We start from the raw sequence: 22,579 nt of genomic DNA on the forward strand, positions 1-22,579 counted from the left end.
CATATGCTGCTGAGTTCCACTGATTGAGCTGTTGGATACATTGTAGCATGAATGTCTATTGCTGACACTAGATGTCAGTTTTGATTTTCTTCTTGCTGAGCCTGTATATTCCTAAGCTAGGGTTTTTTCAGATATCTCCAACTTCTCAATTCTCACATTACCTGTATTGTAGCGGCCACTCAGTGTTTTTTTGGCATTTTGTGCCTATTGATGGCTAGCTCCATCTGCAGCTCAGAGCTGCCTAACTTTTGCTAATATTTAGCTCTGTTCCACACTACATTGAAATTAAAATCAAGATCTATCAGCCCCCCAACATGTTTCGCCAGTTAACCTGGCTTCCTCAGGGGTAATGGGCTATAGGTAGTGGCAACAAAAAGCAATTAAGCCCCTTACACCATAGTGTGTACACCGGTCAAGTTCGCGGGCTCTCCACACCGCGATCGAGCAATCTGTACAACAAATATTTGAAACCACTGTGTAATCCAATCAAATACTTTATATAAATCCTTGGATGACAAACATAGACATAAGGCATATAAATACTTCACCAGTTTCTGGCTCAATATGCTGAAGTCCACAATTAAAAGTCCACGCTATGTTAACCTGGTTCACTGAGACGCTGATCGCCCGGTGTGTCCTATGACGTTTCGGAGGTAACCCCTCCTTCCTCAGACATGCGTAGTGCCGGTCAAGTGAGGGTTTAAATGCATACGGAGCATTATTACAATACAATATTCAAACAAACCCTATAACAGTGATGGCTAACCTATGGCACTGGTGCCAGAGGTGGCACTCAGAGCCCTTTCTGTGGGCACTCAGGCCATCACCAGAGAGGACTCCAGGTATCTTCCTACAGTCCCAAACAGCCCAGGACATGCTGTGCACAGAGCTATATTAAAGTGACAGCTCAACCTGGGACTATTTTCTGCCTTATTGGTGTACTCAGGGTGCTAGTATCAATGAAAACTGTGACAGAGAAGGGAGAATAAATCACAAATTAAATTTCTATGTTGGCACTTTGCGATAAATAAGTGGGTCTTTGTTGTAGTTTGGGCACTCGGCCTCTAAAAGGTTCGCCATCACTGCCCTATAACAACAATAGTACAGCAATTACATATAATATACAAAAAAGACAACGTGAAAAATGTACAAAGAACTTCCTATAAAAATGCACTGAAGCAACATTGTTCATTCAACCCATGGGGTTGTAATGTATCTAACTTGGTAATCCAAAATACCTCTACGTCTAACACGAAAGGCTCTGCTAGTTTGACCCACGTATGCAAGTCCACATGGGCACTTTAACATGTACACAACTGCTTTGGTATTACAGGTAAAGAACCCCTTTAGTTGAATTTTATGTCCTCTAATAGGGTGGTTAACGAAATCCCCTTTAAAAATATTCGAACAATTTCCGCAAGCTAGGCACGGGAAAGTGCCGTTCCTCTTAGCGGCAAGAAACGTTTGCCGTGACTTTTTCTTGACAGTAATGTCAGATCTCACTAATTCATTAGCGACTGACCGTCCCTTTTTATAAGTAAACTTGGGGCGATCTGTAAACAGTAGCCCATATTTAGGATCATGGGAAAGGATATTCCAATTTTTTAGAATTGTTTTTTTAATTAAATTAGCATGTTTGTCATATTGGGAAAGGTAGGCGATTCGATCTCCCACTTTTTTAGGTCTGGCTGCTCTAACACTCTCTCTAGGTAATTCTGAAACTTCATGTCCCACTTTTTCCACTTCATCTTTTGGGTACCCCCGATTAACAAATTTATCGATCAATTTATCTTTTTGAATATTATATTCCTGGTCACTACTACAAATCCTTCTAGCCCGCACAAACTGACTTTTAGGAATCCCTTTAAATGTTTGGGGTGCATGATAACTGTCATATTTTAATAAGTTATTACGATCAGTTTCTTTTGTGAACAAAGTGGTCACAATGTGATCTTGAGTTTTTTTAATTTCCACATCTAAATAATGTAGTATTTGAGTGTTCTTTTCAGCGGAAAACTTAATGAGGGTATGACACTGATTTAGATAGCAAATAAATTCATCAAGATTATGCTCAGACCCATTCCATAATAAGCAGACATCGTCCACATATCTGGTCCACATTACAATGGAGTCAGACCAGCGGCTAGTGTAAACAAATTCATTTTCGAAAAATGCCATAAAAATATTGGCGTAACTTGGAGCCACAGGGGCCCCCATAGAGGATCCCTGCAGCTGCAAGTAATACTCATCACCGAACCTAAAATAATTTTTCTTTAGGATCACATCAAGCAGAACCATAATAAATTTAATGTCCCGATTATTTAAAGATGCTTATTTCTTGAGCGCTTCAAGCACTGCTCTCGTGCCTTCCTCATACGGGATATTCGTGTACAGACTCTTGATGTCGAGTGTACAAAGCCACGAAACCTCGGACCGATTAACTTTATCTAATCTGGACATAAACGCATTAGTGTCTTTTAGACAGTTCTGTAGTTTTGTGACAATCTTCTGCAGAAAGGAATCAACGTAAATTGAGAGGGACTGAAGGATAGAACTAACACTAGACATGATCGGTCGCCCTGGGCAGAAGATACAAAATGGGAACGCGAGGATGTTCCACAACCAAGGCTTTGTAAACATTTTCTGAGATGTCTCTCTGTTGTAGTGCTTCATATAAGATTTGATCCACGTAGATTTTATATTCTTTGGTGGGGTCTGCTGAAAGTCGTAGGTACACTGACGGATCTGATAGTTGGTGCATCGCTTCTTTGCAATAATCTTCTTTATTCATAATTACGGTGATCGTGGTATCTTTCTTTAGGGTCTGTAGTGCATTTCTTTCATCTTTAGATAGATTATTAGGCAAAGGGTTCCTACATTTACTCTAATTCTTTTTAACTTCATCTATCACAATGTTTTGAAATGTATCCAAAAAGATGGAGGAAATGCAGGGGTCGAATGTACTTCTTTTTCTCAGTATAGAAGGGATGGACTCCATCAATCTAGTTTGTCCTTGGAAAAACATCTTCATTCTCAGATTGCGGCAAAATTTGTAAAAATCGACTAAAAACGAGAATTCATCCATTTCATAAGTAGGCACGAAGCCTAATCCTTTGTTGATAACGCTATTCTCTGTGGGAGACAATTCTCGAGTCGAGATATTTACAGCTAATTCAACTATTTCTTCTTTTGTTTTAATCTGGTCGTCATGCCTGTTGGGGTAATGCCCGTGGCCCCTTCATTTGAGGACTCTGTCTAAATATGGGCTACTGTTTAAAGATCGCCCCAAGTTTACTTATAAAAAGGGACGGTCAGTCGCTAATGAATTAGTGAGATCTGACATTACTGTCAAGAAAAAGTTTCTTGCCGCTAAGAGGAACGGCACTTTCCCGTGCCTAGCTTGCGGAAATTGTTCGAATATTTTAAAAGGGGATTTCGTTAACCACCCTATGAGAGGACATAAAATTCAATTAAAGGGGTTCTTTACCTGTAATACCAAAGCAGTTGTGTACATGTTAAAGTGCCCATGTGGACTTGCATACGTGGGTCAAACTAGCAGAGCCATTCGTGTTAGACTTAATGAACATAAGTCTCTCATTAGACAATATCTTAACAAAACAGAGGAAGAACTAATGGCCAGTAATGAAAAGGTTAAACAGGAAACGGGTGTTGCTAGGCACTTTCGAGAAAACAAACACCAAGTGAGCGATTTGCGGTGGTTAATTTTGGAAGAGGTCACACAAGATAATGATTGGGGTTTAAATAAAAAACTCCTACAACGAGAGGTATTTTGGATTACCAAGTTAGATACATTACAACCCCATGGGTTGAATGAACAATGTTGCTTCAGTGCATTTTTATAGGAGGTTCTTTGTACATTTTTCACGTTGTCTTTTTTGTATATTATATGTAATTGCTGTACTATTGTTGTTATAGGGTTTGTTTGAATATTGTATTGTAATAATGCTCCGTATGCATTTAAACCCTCACCTGACCGGCACTACGCATGTCTGCGGAAGGAGGGGTTACCTCCGAAACGTCATAGGACACACCGGGCGATCAGCGTCTCAGTGAACCAGGTTAAAATAGCGTGGACTTTTAATTGTGGACTTCAGCATATTGAGCCAGAAACTGGTGAAGTATTTATATGCCTTATGTCTATGTTTGTCATCCAAGGATTTATATAAAGTATTTGATTGGATTACACAGTGGTTTCAAATATTTGTTGTACTATAGGTAGTGGCGGCGTGCTTAGTTTGGGGTTTTAATGACTTTATTGATCCTCCCCTATGTGTTGGTTAGCCATTCAGTGACAGTTTCCTCTGTCTGGGGTATCCTAATAGGTCTGTTGGTTAAATGGCTTGTTTCTAAACAAATCGTAGTCACTTACTGCAATGACATCATGTCATTGCTAGCCAATATCGAACGGTTTCGGTGAGTCCTCTTCCCAATAGCTGTCCGGCTCCGACGTATGCAGGCCGACTTGGAAGAGATGTGCGGGGTCCAATGGCTCTAGTGCGAATGTCTTGACACTTAGTTCGTGTCACCAAGGAAACATCAAAATGCACATCCTCAATAACACAGAATCATGCAAAAAGCACATCACTATCCGTTTCTTCATCACAGTCCTTGAACACACCAATCTCAATTCCCACCATGACAACAGTAAGCACAAATCAGGACCAAACTCTACTGGTCCCTCACTAACCAATAATTGTCACTCAGACTTCCATCCTACCTCACTTAACCACAATTTTGCACCCAGCTCCTTTTTTTGGTACCCCGGTCCCTCGAGTACAACTGATGGATCGGGAGAAATGGGGCTACAACAAGTTGACCCTATAGAGAGATTTGGTAAACCAACAAATGATAAAGAAAATTTGATTATCAACCAGTCCTCAAAAATCTTAGATCACAGCACTATGGAGCTTTTACAAAGGGGTCTTTCATTTACACCAACTCTACCTACAGACAAATTCCTATGGATTACGGACATTCATTTGTTTGCAAGAAAGTTGGCCCTACATAAATTACATAAGAGTGAACTGCTGGAACAAAGAAAAAGTGGTATGAGGGACACATTAACATTAGAAACACTAATTGAACTGGAGAATGAAAATGAAACTAGATCGGCACGAGTGAGGGCCCCCTTAACAAACTTAAAACCTAGATCCAAACTGAACCCCCCATTTAGGCAATAATCCAACATTGAAACATTTGTTTCCCTGGATATTGAGCAGATGAGAATGAGTAAGAATAGAAAACATTCAAACTTATCTGAACAAGAGAAAAAAGCACTATTTCAATTGAGCAGAGATAATGAACTCACAGTAAAACCCTCCGATAAAGGGGGCAACGTGGTCATAATGAATACTAGCGACTATGTTAGGATGGTAATGGACATACTTAAAGACCAAGACACATACGAGATACTACCAGCAGACCCTACAAACAAATACATCTCAGAACTTGAGGTCATTCTGAAAAATGCAAAAGAGAAAAATTTAATCAGTGAGGAGGAGTTCAAATATATGCTCAACAAGAGACCTACAACATTCTATGCACTACCCAAAGTAGTGGATAAAAGACCCATACCCAGCCGACGCATTGTGTCGGGTTGAAACAATCTCACTCAAGGCTGTAGCACCTATGTCGAACAGATTCTTCAGCCATTTGTACAATCACTACCCTCATATCTGCAAGACACTAAAGACGTCATAAGAAAACTATTTGAACTTGAGGTAACCCAGAGGACCATGCTAGCCAGTTTGGATGTCGAATCCTTATATAGTAACATCAGGCATGAGTTGGGTAGGAAGGCTGTAGAATACTTTTTAAGCACCAAGGGGGTACAGTTCATTTGTATTAGATCTTCTGACCTTCTACCACCAAGTGAAAGGGATGGCTATGGGGACGCAAGGCGCCCCCTCATATGCCAACCTCTTTCTTGGGTGTTGGGAGGACACCATAGTTTTCTCTGAGGAGATGCTCAAATATACCCACCAAATCCTATATTGGGGTAGATTTATAGATGACGTCCTGATTCTCTGGAACGGAGACAGAACGTCATTTGAGGAATTTACGAATTTACTCAACAATAATGAAATAGGGATGCGATTCACCAGCGAAATTCAGGAAAAATCAATCCATTTCTTGGATCTTACCATCTCCATAAATGAGAATCAACAAGTGGAAACACAAATTTACCGGAAACCGACCTCCAATAACAGTCTTCTTGACTGGTGTAGCTGGCATCCGAAGAACCTTAAGAGGAGTATACCTGTAGGCTAATTTTACCAGTGAAGCATCATTTAAGAGTGAATGTATACTACTATTCAACAGGTTCAAGAACAGAGGTTACCCCAAACCACATCTATATAGAGCATACTCTAGAGCCAAAAGAACCGAATGGGAGACACTAATAAGAACTACAGAGATGAAAGAACAACAGGATCAAATACGTTGCATAGCAACATCTGATGCATATGCCGTTCAGATCTCTGAAATCATCAAGAAACACTGGCCTATTCTGCTAGTGGATAGCGACTTGAGAGACAAACTCACTACATACCCAACAATAACTTAACGTAGAGAAAAAAAACCTGAGGGATTACCTGCTGAGGAGTCACATCACCAGAGCACTTGGCTACATTCCACCCAAACAGGGTCATACCCGTGTGGGAACTGTACCTTTTATAAATTCATGCCTCCAACCAGAAAATTCACTAACCTCAGAGATGGAGAAGAGTTTACCATCAGACAATACTGTACATGAATTGCAAGAGTGAGGGGTGGTGTATGCAGCGCAGTGCACGTGCCCCCTACTCTATGTTGGAAAAACTATTCAAGAATTGCACAGACGCATATCGGGACATCTGAGCTCCATCACCACCAACAAAAACACCCCAATCTCGAAACATATTAGATTGGTACATAGGGGAGATGTCAACTGTCTGAAATTCTGGGGAATTGAGAAGCTAAAACTGGGTCCCAGAAAAGGTAACCTTGACAGATTATTGTTACAAACGGAGGCACGGTGGATAAATACTAGCTGACTCTCTTACACCAGGCGTATAAGCATGATTGACTGTAACAATGTCCAGAGTACAGAAAAGCTCTATGGTTCTTAAGTGCAAATATCTGTAAACAAATATCCAGGAAGCAGTTCCAAAACTATACTTACCTTGGTAGATAATGTAAAGACTGACACGAATCAAAGGGTGAAGAAGACCATTCCACCTACCAATAATGTTATAACAGCGCATGGAAAGATGAGAATCCCTTGATTTAATTGAAAAATTAACTTCACAAAAATTTCTTCTAAAAGAATTAATTTATTATGGACTGACTACATGTAAAGGAGTAAATAGTTATTAAAATCATTCTAATGCTGGCCTAATAAGAAATTTGAGAATGGGGTTAGAATGAGTTGATAATAATGCAAATGATCGTTCCCCACTAGTATCCCCTGACAGTGATGTCAACTAGAAATATCATACCGATATACAGCAATGATTCTTAAGAAGGGGATCGTAGTCAAATATATACCAATGTCCCTTAGTGCGGGGCCTTGCCGAAGTTAAGTCCGTGGACATGTGCAGCTCCATCTAAGGGTAGAAACACTAAGGTCTGGAGACCGATCGTGAAGATGCCGCCAATGATAATGGACAAAAGCATACAAATCCTAGACGGCACAAACTAAGTGCCAGAGCATACGCACAAGAAACACAGGTGGCACAAACTAAGTGTCAAGACATGCGCACTAGAGCCATTGGACCCTGCACATCTCTTCCCAGTCGGCCCGAATACGCCGGTGCTGGACAGCTATTGGGAAGAGGACTCACCGAAACCGTTCGATATTGGCTAGCAATGACATGATGTCTTTGCAGTAAGTGACTACGATTTGTTTAGAAACAAGCCATTTAACCAACAGACCTATTAGGATACCCCAGACAGAGGAAACTGTCACTGAATGGCTAACCAACACATAGGGGAGGATCAATAAAGTCATTAAAACCCCAAACTAAGCACGCCGCCACTACCTATAGCCATTACCCCTGAGGAAGCCAGGTTAACTGGCGAAACATGTTGGGGGGCTGATAGATCTTGATTTTAATTTCAATGTAGTGTGGAACAGAGCTAAATATTAGCAAAAGTTAGGCAGCTCTGAGCTGCAGATGGAGCTAGCCATCAATAGGCACAAAATGCCAAAAAACACTGAGGGAAGTTGGCCCCCCCACCTTGTTCAAATCAAGCAAAATTGGTGTCAAATGTTTGTGCTACGTTTGTGCTGGATTGTGCAGCAGAAATTTTCATTTGTGCTGCACAGTTTTGAAACAAAACTGGGGCCGAACAATTCTGCTACGTTTGTGCTGCTCAAATTTTTGTTTGTGCTGCTTTTGTTTTGAATATATGAACAAAAAATTAAAGTTCAAAAGTTCAAGCAGCCCCCCCCACATTAACCGAATCAAACAAAACTGGTATCAAACGTTAGTGCTACGTTTGTGCTGGTTTGTGCAGCAAAAATTTTCATTTGTGCCGCTATAAGTTTTAATATATTCATACTTTTTTGCAAAGGTCATTAGAGTTCATTTCTTCCAAAGTACAATGTGTTTGCTAGCTCCCCCTGGTGATCAAATCAGAAAAGGGTCACTAGGTTTATTTTTTACCAGTTCATCCTAAACACCTTGAACACCTGAACATATCTTAAAAATTATAGCGGCACAAACGAAAATTCTTGCTGCACAAACCAGCACAAACTTAGCACTAACGTTTGACACCAGTTTTGTTTGATTCGGTCAATGTGGGGGGGCTGCTTGAACTTTTGAACTTTAATTTTTTGTTCATATATTCAAAACAAAAGCAGCACAAACAAAAATTTGCGCAGCACAAACCAGCACCAGTTTTGTTTGATTTGGGCAATGTGGGGGGGCTGGTTGACCTCTGATGACCTCTGGAAACCTTCATTAAAATCTCAAAAACGATAGCGGCACAAACAAAAATTTCTGCTGCACAAACCAGCACAAACGTAGCACAAACGTTTGACACCAATTTTGTTTGATTTGAACAAGGTGGGGGGGCCAACTTCACTCAGGTGCTCAGCAAGGAGAAAATGAAAACTGACATCTAGTGTCAGCAATAGACATTCATGCTACAATGTATCCAACAGCTCAATCAGTGGAACTCAGCAGCATATGAGTAAAATATGCTACAATAAATCGAATGCATAACAACCAAACAACTATTAGCTACTTTACCTGATTTGCCACAATAACACTGTCCACACATCATTGGGTTTTTAAAGGACACCTGTCATCAGGTCTCTGCCACTAGTCCTGTCACCTCTACCTGTTGGAGAAGCTCACAAGGATCCCATCCCAGCCTTTATCTAGTTATTTCATACATTAGTCATTGTAAAATCATCTTTTCTGTATTATGTAAATGAGGCTGGTCACATGGTCAGAGGCAGTGATGTCACCCCTGTTACCCCTCCCCTCTCCTCCCCCTGCTCAGGTCTGTGTGTAATGTATAGTAAAGCATGGCTAGTATATGTGTGCTGCATCTGCTGACATGCTGCATCCTCCTAATATACAGGTGAGAGACACAGACATCAGCTACACATGAATCTGACATGTACTGCTATAACATGGCTGCATCCTGGAGCTGTTGTATCTCTCATAAACACACACACAGGCTGCAGGGGGTGTGGCCACCAGCACCAGGAAGCACATCATTATACAGGCTGCCAGTCATGCACTGGGGGTGTGGCTGTGCCTCCCACTCATGAATAGAGTGGACAGCTTGAATATGCTAATGCTTCATTGGACATTTCACAGATCATTTGCATACAGCTTTAGGACCTCATTGCTTAGGTTTACAGGCATGTAGAGGGACAATGAAGGGATAGAGGCAATGCTCTCTAATGGCAGTTTATGAAAATATATTTAGTTTAGGGGGGTTATTTTGCATGACGGGTTCTCTTTAACCCCTTAAGGACACAGCCATTTTACAGCTTAAGGCTCAGTCCCATTTTTTAGATTCTGACCTTCGTCTCTTTATATGGTTATAACTTTTGAACACTGTTACTTATCAAAGCGATTCTGAGATTGTTTTTTCCCCACATGTTGTACTTCATTTTAGTGGTAAATTTTGGCTGATAAGTTTTGTGTTTATTTACAAAAAAAAAAAGAGAAACATTTTCTAAATTCAAAATCACCGCGTTTTCAGGCAGATCGAATAACCACCTAAATAACTTGCAGAATAACATTTCCCATTTGTCTACTTTACATTTTCATAATTTTTGAAATGTTTGGATAATTTATTTTGACGTCACGCGGCCTACAAATCGAATAGCGATTTTCCGTATTTTCAGAATTGACTATTTTGGGGATAAATACTGTTTGAAATCAAATTTTACATATTTAGCAACAAAAACCCCCTATATAACCAACCCATTTTCAAATCTGCACCCCTCAAACTATCAGAAACAGCATTTACAAAGATTGTTAACCCCTTGAGATCTTCATAGTAATTGAATCAAAATGGCGGTGAAATTTAGAATGGTCAAATTTTGTCGGTTATATGTTCATTTAGCCCTAAAATTTACACATTTCCAAAAGATAAAAAGAGAAAACTCACCATAAAATTTGTTCTACAATTTCTCCTGAGTGCAGCGACCCCCCATAACATTGTTACGTTTTTGGCTACAGAGCTGGTTGATGGCTTGTTTTTTGCGGGACATGTTGTTCTTTGCAACAGTATAATTCTGGAGTACATATGTTTTGTTGATCACTTTTTATTGCATTTTTAGTGGGATATAATAGGTAAAAATCATAATAACTATATATGTGGGGTTTGTGTTATGATTTAGACTTTTTTGAGCGTTATATGTCTCTTTATATGTTTTGGGGCTTATGGGCATTTTTAGTGATTTATAAAGTAATTTTTTTATTGAAAAACATTTTTTATTTTTTTACATTTTTTTACATGATCCACCATGGGATATGAACAAGCAATCATCTGATTGCTTGTTCTTTATAATACTCTGCAATACTAATGTATTGCAGGGTATTATCAGTGCCAGCCTATGCAGATGCATAGGCTGACACTTTGCCTTTAAGATGACGTCACAGACGCCATCTTAAAGGTAAACCCTGCCAAGTGTTACCTTGTCCTCTAGTTCTGTAAAGACTATAGAATTACAGCAAACAGATCTATAAAACCTGGAGGAATTGAAACAGAAAGCATTTTTAGAAAACTGTATAACTTTTCCTTACAAACCAATTCAATCACAATAATTTAGTACTTTCATGTCTGACTCACACGCTGCATTTTGAAGCACAATTTACAGGAAGGGGCTTTTCACGATTGAGATTTGTTTAGACCTAAAACACTTGTGATCAGGAATAAGCAACAAAGGTTCTGCATTACAAACAATATGGTACCCTTCACCTGCAGACAATAGTTTAAAAGGAAAGAACGGCGCAAGGAGGAAAAATGGTCAAACTGACCACCACGTTTCCAACACAAATTAACCTCCGCCTCTACGTTCTCCTGTTATCGCTAAATGAAATAGAATAAAATAAGCATACCGCACCGCAGTATCTTTTTTCAATAGAAAAGTCCCGGTACTCAAAAATCTGCAGAATGTCCTATTAAGTCAGTGTCCCGAGACCCTCAAATTATTAGAGAGGTATGAAACGTCCTCTTCTGATGTTGCCGATTCGACGCCGATGCTGATGTCTTACCAGTGTCTCTTAGGTAAGCGATGGTTCCGGTGCTACTGCAAATTCCTCCCACCGGGGAACTCCATCTCTTTCACAATCGTTCCACTTGCTTTGTCCTCTCTCCCATTTGTCACTCAAAAGAAAAAAGGGACACATGATGGTGCAGTAGATTCACAGCTGGTGAAAAGGTTTTTTATTAAAAATACTCACAAACAACGAAATATAAAAAGACCTTAAGCATAAATACACACTCGGTAACGCATGCCCGACTCCCGAGTTTCGCCTGGGATGGCTTCTTCCGGGGCTTACTGGCGTGTTAAAATGCGTGTCTTTTATACAAAAAATATACACAAACAATTTTACAAGAAAAAAACTACATAATCAAAGGCTTCTCATTCTTTTGCCAATTAAAAGACAAATTATATCGATGCTGTAAAAGCTTTGGATCTCCGTTATTCAAAAAGATATTTTAACAAGATATTTTAACGGACAGGTGCGTACACCCATATATAGCCCTATAGTGTTTAAAACATCAGTGTCCTCATTTAAAAAAGGGTAAAGTAATATAGATTAAAAATGGGGACGTCAGTATTAACAAAAATAAAAATAATAATAAAATAAATGTAGAACATAAACCAATTGTAGGGTGCTACTGTGCATGTAATTATGTGAGAAAAAGTTTTTATATAAAAAATTTTTTTATAAAAAACATTTAATTTCAAAATCAGCATTTAGTCCAAGTGGGGTGAGGGTTTTTAGTTGAAAGATCCAAAAGGACTCTCTTTGACTCATTTTTTTATTTAGATCTTCGCTTCTCCAATGCGCGGAGACCCGTTCCAGACTAAAAAAAGAAGTACCCATGGGGTTTTTTTGGTTATGTTGTGCATAGTGAGCAGACGAACAATGATCTAACTTCCCTTTCTTTATATTCCTAAAGTGCTCGTTTATCCGTGTTTTTAATTTCCTTATCGTTCTTCCTATATATTTCAACCCACATGGACAGACGATCATGTAAATAATTTGAGTAGTGTCACAGGTGGCAAAGTGTTTAATATTGTACACTAAAGAATTATCCGATGATGAAAAATTATGTATACCCCCAGTGTTTGTTTTACCTATGCTTCTGCATGCTTTGCAGTGAGTACATCTAAAAAAATAGTGTGTGCTGTGTCTTCTTTGAAGGCATGATTATTAATGCTGCTATGCGCTATATGGTCCTTGATGTTCTTGGACCTACGGTGAACAAATTTGGGTGCCGCCATCAATGATCCTATCACTGGGTCATACTTCAAGATATGCCAATTTTTCTTAATAATTCGCCTGTGTATTCTGTGATAAAAGGAATAGTGATTAGTTTACCTCGGTCCTCCATCATCTTATTTTTACCCTGTGGGGCTGACTTTGTTTCTTTAACCGGTAAAGGACCGGGCCCTTTCCCGTTTTTTCATTTCCATTTTTCACTCCCCACCTTCAAAAATCTATAACTTTTTTTATTTTTACACTTAAAAAGCTATGTGACGGCTCGTTTTTTGCGTAACAAATTGCACTTCATAGTGATGGTATTAAATATTCCATGTCATGTACTGGGAAGCGGGAAAAAAATTCCAAATGCAGTGAAAATGGTGAAAAAACGCATTTGTGTCGTATTCTTGTGGGCTTGGATATTACGGCTTTCACTTCACGCCACAAATGACGCATCTAATTTATTCTTTGGGTCAGTACGATTACAGGGATACCAAATTTGTATAGGTTTTATAATGTTTTCATACATTTACAAAAATTAAAACCTCATGAACAAAAATTTTTTTTTTATTTTGCCGTCTTCTTGTGCTTATAACTTTTCCATACTTCGTTGTATGGAGTTGAGGGTGGTGTCATCTTTTGCGACTTTTGATGATGTTTTCAATGATATTATTTTTAGGACTGTACGACCTTTTGATCACTTTTTATAGAATTTTTAATTTTTTTTTAAATGGCAAAAAAGTGCCAGTTTTGACTTTGGACGCGATTTTCCGTTACGGGGTTAAACGCAGTGAAAAAACGTTATTATATTTTGATAGATCAGGCATTTTTGGACGCGGCGATACCTAATGTGTTTATGATTTTTACTGTTTATTTATATTTATATCAGTTCTAGGGAAAGGGGGGTGATTTGAATTTTTAGGTTTTTTTATTATAATTTTTTTTTTAACTTTTTTTTAATTTTTATTTTTACTATTTTTCAGACTCCCTAGGGTACTTTAACCCTAGGTTGTCTGATCGATCCTACCATATACTGCCATACAACAAACGGGAGAGAGGACAAAGCAAGTGGAACGATTGTGAAAGAGATGGAGTTCCCCGGAGGGAGGAATTTGCAGTAGCACCGGAACCATCGCTTACCTAAGAGACACTGGTAAGACATCAGCATCGGCGTCGAATCGGCAACATCAGAAGAGGACGTTTCATACCTCTCTAATAATTTGAGGGTCTCGGGACACTGACTTAATAGGACATTCTGCAGATTTTTGAGTACCGGGACTTTTCTATTGAAAAAAGATACTGCGGTGCGGTATGCTTATTTTATTCTATTTGCGAACCCATTTGCGATAAGGAGAAACTCCTCCCTGCAGCACTTGAGTTACATTTAACCCCTTACCGAAATGTAATGTACTGCAACGTCACATGCCAGCTGCGGTTGTATGGAGGGGGCTCACTGGTAGGGTAAACACCCACCGGTAACACTCGCGGTTGCTGCTGGCACCAAAAGCATGTGTTATCCCTTTAAATGCCTCCGGCATCTTGGATTGGTTTAGTGCCCCCAGGACGTAATTTTTTAGAGGACAATTCATCATCATAAGTTCTATTTATTAGAAACTCACCACAAATCGCCCATTTTTTAAAACTGCACCCCTCAAACTATTCAAAACAGCCTTAGTTAAAGGGGTATTCCAAGAATCTTCATAATTGGGTCTTTAAAATATAAGCCAAACTAAAATTAGTTGTTATTTAAAATGTTGCTCTCCTTAGCAGAAAAATGCTGCTGACCTACACTGTAGTGTTTCTGGCCCTTTAATCAGTCCGTTGATTTCCTCCTCGCGGAGCAGACAATGGTTAGAAGATGGCTGCTGGTGACATGTCCACATCACATGTCCTACACCTGCCTGGGCAGGTCATGTGATCACCGCTATGTTTTGCTGTAGTCTGTTGCAGTGCATCCAGTTTGGCAAGTGCTGTGGTAAGATGTCAGTTACACATCATTACTATGGTAACAGAGCAAGAATGTCTGTTAGATCATCACTGAGAGCAGAGCAGAAGATGGAGGAGAAATTACTGAGACCTAAAGGATCATGGGACTCATAGTTTCCAGTGGTGGCCATCTTGGTGAGAACTCTGCATACTCTAGAGAGGCCAAAAAAGCAAACTATTTAAGCTCCATTGTGTGACTAATGACATTGAGTTTTGTTATATTAATTTATTTACAGCATTATGGGTTTTTGTATCAGATGTTCATATTCCCAAAATACCCCTTTAAGCATTTCACAAGAATTAAAACAAAATGGTTTTGGGGGCGTGGCCAACCGCCGAACAAGCCAGATGCAGCTTCCACGAGCTCCACTGCTTACCCTGTCTATCCAGGGTCTGTAATCCCAAAGACCCTCACCACCACTGACCTCAGGGGATCCGCGCGACCCACACATTGGCCTTGCCGCACGATGCCGTTGGGGAATGTCATGTTGGGCGAAACAGAATAGTCTCCCCTTTAAACTCTTAGCGCTCGGTGCAAAGCTGCCAATACTGTATCAAGAGGGCTCACTGGGGTGAACTCCCAGAAGTTGTCAAAATTAGGAGCCATGTGGTAGAGCACCTCAGCCTCATTTGTATAGTTTATAAACATTTTTTCTACTAAATCAGGACATTCCGAAAGGATACAAAAAAGGTTATTGATGATCAGGACGGGACGAGGAAATGAGTATCAGCATCTACCATCAAGTTATTTGACGGTAGATGTCCTTTAACCCCTTAACGCTCTGCGCCGTAGCTCTACGGCACAGAGGTATAAGGAGTGTATGAAGAGGGCTCACGGGCTGTGTCCTCTTCATACAAAGGTGGGGGTTTTTGCATTTTGCAGAAAACCCCCACCGCTAATAACCGTGGTCGGTGCTTGCACCGATCGCGGCTATTAACCCTCTCAACGCCGCCGGCGGCGTTTAAAAGACGGTGGCGATCGGTTACCATGGTAGCCTCGGGTATTCTTTTGACACGAGGCTACATGGCTTCTGCAGATTCGTTAAAATGAGCCAGTGGCTCATTGCAATGAATGACCTGCAAAAATGCCATATATTGCAATACAGAAGTATTGCAGTATATGGTAGGAGCGATCTGACCATCTAGGGTTAACGTACCCTAGATGGTTTAAGAAATAGCGGGGAAAAAAACGGAAAAAAAAAAGTTTAAAAAATAACAAAAATGGCTTCTGCATATCCATTACAATGAGCCTGTGGCTCATTGTAATGTATAGTGAGCAGAAATGCCATATACTGCGATACAGTAGTATTGCAGTATATGGCAGGAGCGATCAGACCATATAGGGTTAATGTACCCTAGAGGGTCTAAGAAATAGTGGGGGGAAAAAAGAAAAGTTTAAAAAATGTAAAAAAAATAATAAAATATTAAAAGTTCAAATCACCCCCCTTTCCCTAGAACTGATATAAAACATAATAAACAGTAAAAATCACAAACATATTAGGTATCACCGCGTCCCAAAATGCCCGATCTATCAAAATATAAAAACGGTTACAGCCGGCGGTGACCTCCGAGACGGGAAATGGCGCCCAAATGTCCGAAATGCGACTTTTACACCTTTTTACATCACATAAAAAATGAAATAAAAAAATGATCAAAATGTCGCAATGAAAACGTCGGCTCATTTCGCAAAAAATGACACCTCAAACAGCTCCGTGCGCCAAAGTATGAAAAAGTTATTAGCTTCAGAAGATGACAAAAAATGTTTTTTCTTTTTTGTACACATTCGTTTAATTTTTGAAAATGTATTAAAACACAATAAAACCTATATAAATTTGGTATCACCGCGATCGCACCGAACCAAAGAATAAAGTAGGCGTGTTATTTGGAGCAAAGAGTGAAAGTCGTAAAAACTGAGCCCACAAGAACGTGATACACGTGCAGTTTTTTTTCAATTTTTCCAAATTTGGAATTTTTTTTCAGCTTCAGAAACTGGTATAATAACCACTAGCATTATGTTGTCAAGCAGCTGCTAGATTGTGCGGCGTTGTCCGACAATAATGCACTCTGCCGCGATTCACCAAGAGTGTGCGCCCGATATCCTTCATGTGTTGCTTCCCCACTCAGGTCCGACAGAGTTCACCTTATTCTTCCTGGTGCATGTAAGTGCTTGAATCCCGCGTTCAGTCCGAATCAGTCGGATTCTGCGACGACCCCCCCCCCCATTCCTGTCCCATGAAAGCCAGCACAGCTGCGTCACAATCTGATCGCGTGCAACGCAATCCCAGTGCAAACCCCTGTTAACCTCTTAACGCTCAGCGTCCGATATATCGGACGCTGAGCGCAGTGACTTAGCGCTCAGCGTCCGATATATCGGACGCTGAGCTGATGCCGGTTCAGCTCAAGATCTGAGCCGAACCGGCATCGGGAAAGACGGGGTGCCGGCTGTGACTGATAGCCGGCACCCCAGTGTAACACCCGCGATCGGAGTTGTCTCCGATCGCGGGTGCTTAACCCGTTAAATGCCGCGGTCAGCGCGACCGCGGCATCTAACATGTATCTGGGGGATCTTTCCCCCACGATCGGCCCCCCCGAACCGTTTTCGGGGTGCGCCGATCGTTGCTATAGTAACTCTGGGGTCCGATCTGGACCCCAGAGTTACCTGCAAGAATTGCCAGTAAGATGGCGTCTGTGACGTCATCTTACTGGCACAGTGCCAGCCTATGCAAGTGTATAGGCTGACACTGATAATACTCTGCAATACATGAGTATTGCAGAATATTATCATGAAGAAGCAATCAGATGATTGCTTCTTCATGTCCCATGGTATAAAAGTGAAAAAGTAAAAAAAAAAGTTATTCAATAAAAAAATAAAGTCATAAATCACTAAAAATGCCCCAAACCCCCAAAACATATAAAGAGACATATAACTAAAAAAAAAGTCTAAATCATAACACAAACCCCACATATATAGTATCACCGCGTCCGTAACAACCCGTAGAATAAAAGTAAATCATTATTGAACCCGCACGATAAACGCCGTAAAAAAAAACTGTTATAAACCCTCCAAAAATTATGATTTTTACCTTTTCAATCCCACAAAAAATGCTATAAAATGTGATCAAAAAACCATATGTACTGCGACATGATACTGGTGCAATGTACAACATGTCCCGCAAAAAACAAGCCATCAACCAGCTCCGTAGCCAAAAAAGTAACAAAGTTATGCCACTTGGAATACGGCAATACATAAATGATAGATTTTTCCCCACATTAGGGTTTTGTTTGACAAATTTAGTAAAACGTAAGAAAATATATTCATGTTTGGTATCCCCGTAATCGTATCGACCCATAGAATAAAGATAACATGATTATTAGTCTATACGGTGAACACCAAAAAAAAAAGAAGTAAAAAATCCAGTACAGAATTGATGCTTTTCTACTCCTGTCCTCAAAAAACGTTCCTAAATTTTCAACAATAGGTGATACAAACCCCAAAATGGTAACATTGGAAAAAGCATCTCATCCCGCAAAAAAAATGCCGTCACATGGCCCCAATAACGAAAAAGCGAAAATTTTATAGCCTTCAAAAGGGGCCAATGAGGAAACTAAAATCCTGGCAGCTGCAGCGCCCTCCTTCCCTTCTGCGCCTCGCTGTGCCCCCATAACACAAGTCACAGCCACATGTGGGGGGTCTTTGTACTCAGGAGAAATTGCAGAACAAATTGTATGGTGGGTTTTCTCTTTTTATCTTTTGGAAATGTGTAAATTTTAGGGCTAAATGAACGTATAAGGGAACAATATGACCATTCTAAATTTCACCTCCATTTTGATTCAATTACTATGAAGATCTCAAGGGGTTAACAATCTTCGTAAAAGCTGTTTCTGATAGCTTGAGGGGTGCAGATTTGAAAATGGGTTGGTTATATAGGGGGTTTTGATGCTAAATATGTAAAATTTCATTCCAAACTGTATTTATCCCCAAAATAGTCAATTCTGAAAATCCGGAAAAGCGATATTCTATTTGCAAGCCGCGTGACATCAAAATAAATTATCCAGACATTTCAGAAATTATGAAAATGTAAAGTAGACAAATGGGAAATGTTATTCAGCAACTTATTTAGGTGGTAAATCGATCTGCCTGAAAACGCAATGATTTTGAATTTCGAAAATGGCAAATTTTTCCAAAAATTTATCATATTTTCTTTTTTTTTGTAAATAAATGCAAAACTTATCTGCCAAAATTTACCACTAAAATGAAGTACAACATGTGGGGAAAAAACAATCTCAGAATCGCTTTGATAAGTAACAGTGTTCAAAAGTTATAACCGTATAAAGAGACGCAAGTCAGAATCCAAAAAATCGGGCTGAGCCTTAAGCTACAAAATGGCTGCGTCCTTAAGGGGTTAAATACCAGTCAAAGCTGAGCAAATCCAGAAAATGTCGAACAGTCCGACGAAAGTGCATGTGTGGACCCTTAGTCAAGAAGCCCCTATGTTTCTTTCATGGCCTGGTGTGGTGGCATTATCCAGAAAATAAACTTTGAAGTGAGATGTAAATCGGTTTTATGAAGTCAAGTAGGAGAGTTTAACACTGAAGTCAATCTTTACCTGCCTTAGAACAACTATTACTGTAATCAATGGTCCTGTGTCCAGGGACATCATTTATCAGATCTACTGAAGTCTGGTGAATGTCAATCACATGGGAGGAGGTGTTCAGAGGCAGGGAAAGCTGTACTTCAGTGTTAAACTCTCCGCGTCCTGACTTTATACATCTAACTTACTAGTGATGGGAATTACCGCTCTTCTGACTCATGAGCCGCAGTCCAGCCAGTCACACCACTCCACACCACTTTTAACCCGAAGGTATTGGGTAAAAGGGGGCATGGTGAGCCAGTTAGGGGCAGGGTTAAGTGAGTCGCCTCCCTTCGTTCAGGTAAAAGAGTAGACTCTTAGGGTCAACGACATATCCCTATAACTTACATCTCACTTCAACGTTGATTTTTTGGATGATGTCACCAACCTGGGCAATAAAAGCAACATGATCTAGAAGTTGTTCAACTGCTTGACAACATACTGGTAGTTAGGTCCATTTTTGATGACGGGTTCCCTTTAAAGAGGACCTGTCACTCAAATTTTCATCCTAGTGCTTAAACAAACGCCGTAGTGTTAGAGTGATAGCGTTACCGGAAACATCCGGTAACGCTATCTAACACTGCGGCGGGGTACAGTGTAATCATCGGACTGCTCGCAAAGCGGTCCGATGTATTCATGAGAGGGCGATCTGAGGCGCTGCCTTTTCCCCGGACCGCCCTGCTCGCTCCATAGGCCGGCAGTCACTGCCCCTAGCCACACTCCAACCCCGCGCCCTCATGAATACGTCGGACAGCTTTGCAAGCTGTCCGACAATTACACTGTACCCCGCCACAGTGTTAGATAGAGTGAGAGCGTTACCGGAAACCTAACACTGCGCCGTTTGTTCAAGCACTAGGAGCTGCTTACTTGAAGCACTAGGAGCTGCTTACATCGGACCACTGCTTACTTTAGTAAGCAGCTCCTAGTGCCGAAAATTTGGGTGACAGGTCCTCTTTAAGTCAACAACTGTGAGCACCAGCAGAAGTAAGGGTTGGGTGCACTAAGGACACTGGCACAGTCATGATGCACATAAGCGTTTCATATATGACCTCATCACAAGCTTGCGATCACTGTAGCGAAATATGCGATAAAAACGCACTGGATACAATAGTATGACAGGTACTAGAAGCAACCACTGATGTACTGTATCCACACTGTTCCCGTTACATCAGCGTCGCAGAGCAATAGAAATAATTTCTTGCTATGTATTGTATACATATACCGTGCAGCTTTCATACCGTCTCCACAGCAAATGCAGACCCTGACAAAACCGCATCCTTGACGAAATTCCCGCCAGTGCTTATGGTGACGTAGAAGTCACATGTAATACAATAGTCAGGTGACGCTTTTTGTTGCTACGCACTTCCTCAGTGGTGTCTGTACCCAGGAAAGCCGGAACTTCAGGCCGCTAGGTAACTCAGTGCAGCGCTTGTGGTGTGCTTCTCCGTTATAGCTGCCGCCTAGTACCGCCATCAGTGACGGGAACTACGCTGCTCTGCTGCCGCTGTCTATTTCCGATCACATGTAGTAGTTTTACCCGTTTGCATGGCGAAACAATATGCTCCAGAAGAAGCAGGTGGAAAATAACTCCCAACATTATTTGTTGGGACCATATTGTCCCTCCTTTAGCCGGACCCTAAACTATGATGTATTTAGCTGCTTCACAGTAAGTTGGTTAAGTCCCTTTTTTACTTTTATTTTAATTTTCAAGCAACAATTAAATACTGTTAAAATAATAAATAACATATTTTATTTTATTGTTGCTTGAAAATTCACATAAAAAATGAATATCAAAGTAAATAATAGGGACTTAGACAACTGCTGTGAAGCAGGTTCAGAAAACCACATAGTACATCATAGTTCAGGAAACAATAAACTGTATGTGATCTTCTGTACAGACTGCTGAGAGCTCTTACAGTATACTAATAACAACAGAATAAAGGCCTACTGGAAGTGAAATGTAACATGGCACTACAACGTATTATATACTGTGCTGCTCTCGTACTGGACAAGATTTTTTCACTAATGCTATATAGCGTTGCTGGTCTGACTGCCTTCATCTCAAACTATATACACTCTCCGGCCACTTTATTAGGTACACCTGTCCAACTGCTCGTTAACACTTAATTTCTAATCAGCCAATCACTTGGCGGCAACTCAGTGCATTTAGGCATGTAGACATGGTCAAGACAATCTCCTGCAGTTCAAACCGAGCATCAGTATGGGGAAGAAAGGTGATTTGAGTGCCTTTGAACGTCGCATGGTTGTTGGTACCAGAAGGGCTGGTCTGAGTATTTTAGAAACTGCTGATCTACTGGGATTTTCACGCACAACCATCTCTAGGGTTTACAGAGAATGGTCCGAAAAAGAAAAAACATCCAGTGAGCGGCAGTTCTGTGGGCAGAAATGCCTTGTTGATGCCAGAGGTCAGAGGAGAATGGGTAGACTGGTTCGAGCTGATAGAAAGGCAACAGTGACTCAAATCGCCACCCGTTACAACCAAGGTAGGCAGAAGAGCATCTCTGAACGTACAGTACGTCGAACTTTGAGGCAGATGGGCTACAGCAGCAGAAGACCACACCGGGTGCCACTCCTTTCAGCTAAGAACAGGAAACTGAGGCTACAATTTGCACAAGCTCATCGAAATTGGACAGTAGAAGATTGGAAAAACGTTGCCTGGTCTGATGAGTCTCGATTTCTGCTGCGACATTCGGATGGTAGGGTCAGAATTTGGCGTCAACAACATGAAAGCATGGATCCATCCTGCCTTGTATCAACGGTTCAGGCTGCTGGTGGTGGTGTCATGGTGTGGGGAATATTTTCTTGGCACTCTTTGGGCCCCTTGGTACCAATTGAGCATCGTTGCAACGCCACAGCCTACCTGAGTATTGTTGCTGACCATGTCCATCCCTTTATGACCACAATGTACCCAACATCTGATGGCTACTTTCAGCAGGATAATGCGCCATGTCATAAAGCTGGAATCATCTCAGA

At 40.6% G+C, this 22,579-nt stretch overlaps 1 protein-coding gene across 6 annotated transcripts in view; it reads right to left on the bottom strand.

Annotated features, from left to right (window-relative positions):
• FANCE (FA complementation group E) overlaps nucleotides 1–21,095 on the bottom strand; it is a 75,774-nt gene extending 54,679 nt beyond the window's left edge. For 3 of the 6 annotated variants that reach the window (XM_072137182.1, XM_072137177.1, XM_072137183.1), the window contains exon 1: nucleotides 20,824–20,939. The gene's annotated coding sequence lies outside the window, so the exon portion shown is untranslated. The other 3 variants (XM_072137180.1, XM_072137181.1, XM_072137178.1) reach the window with 3 other exon arrangements.
• Between the last annotated feature and the right edge of the window lie 1,484 nt (nucleotides 21,096–22,579).

This window comes from Engystomops pustulosus, chromosome 2, assembly GCF_040894005.1.
Source record: "Engystomops pustulosus chromosome 2, aEngPut4.maternal, whole genome shotgun sequence".
Classification (NCBI taxonomy): Eukaryota; Metazoa; Chordata; class Amphibia; order Anura; family Leptodactylidae; genus Engystomops; species Engystomops pustulosus.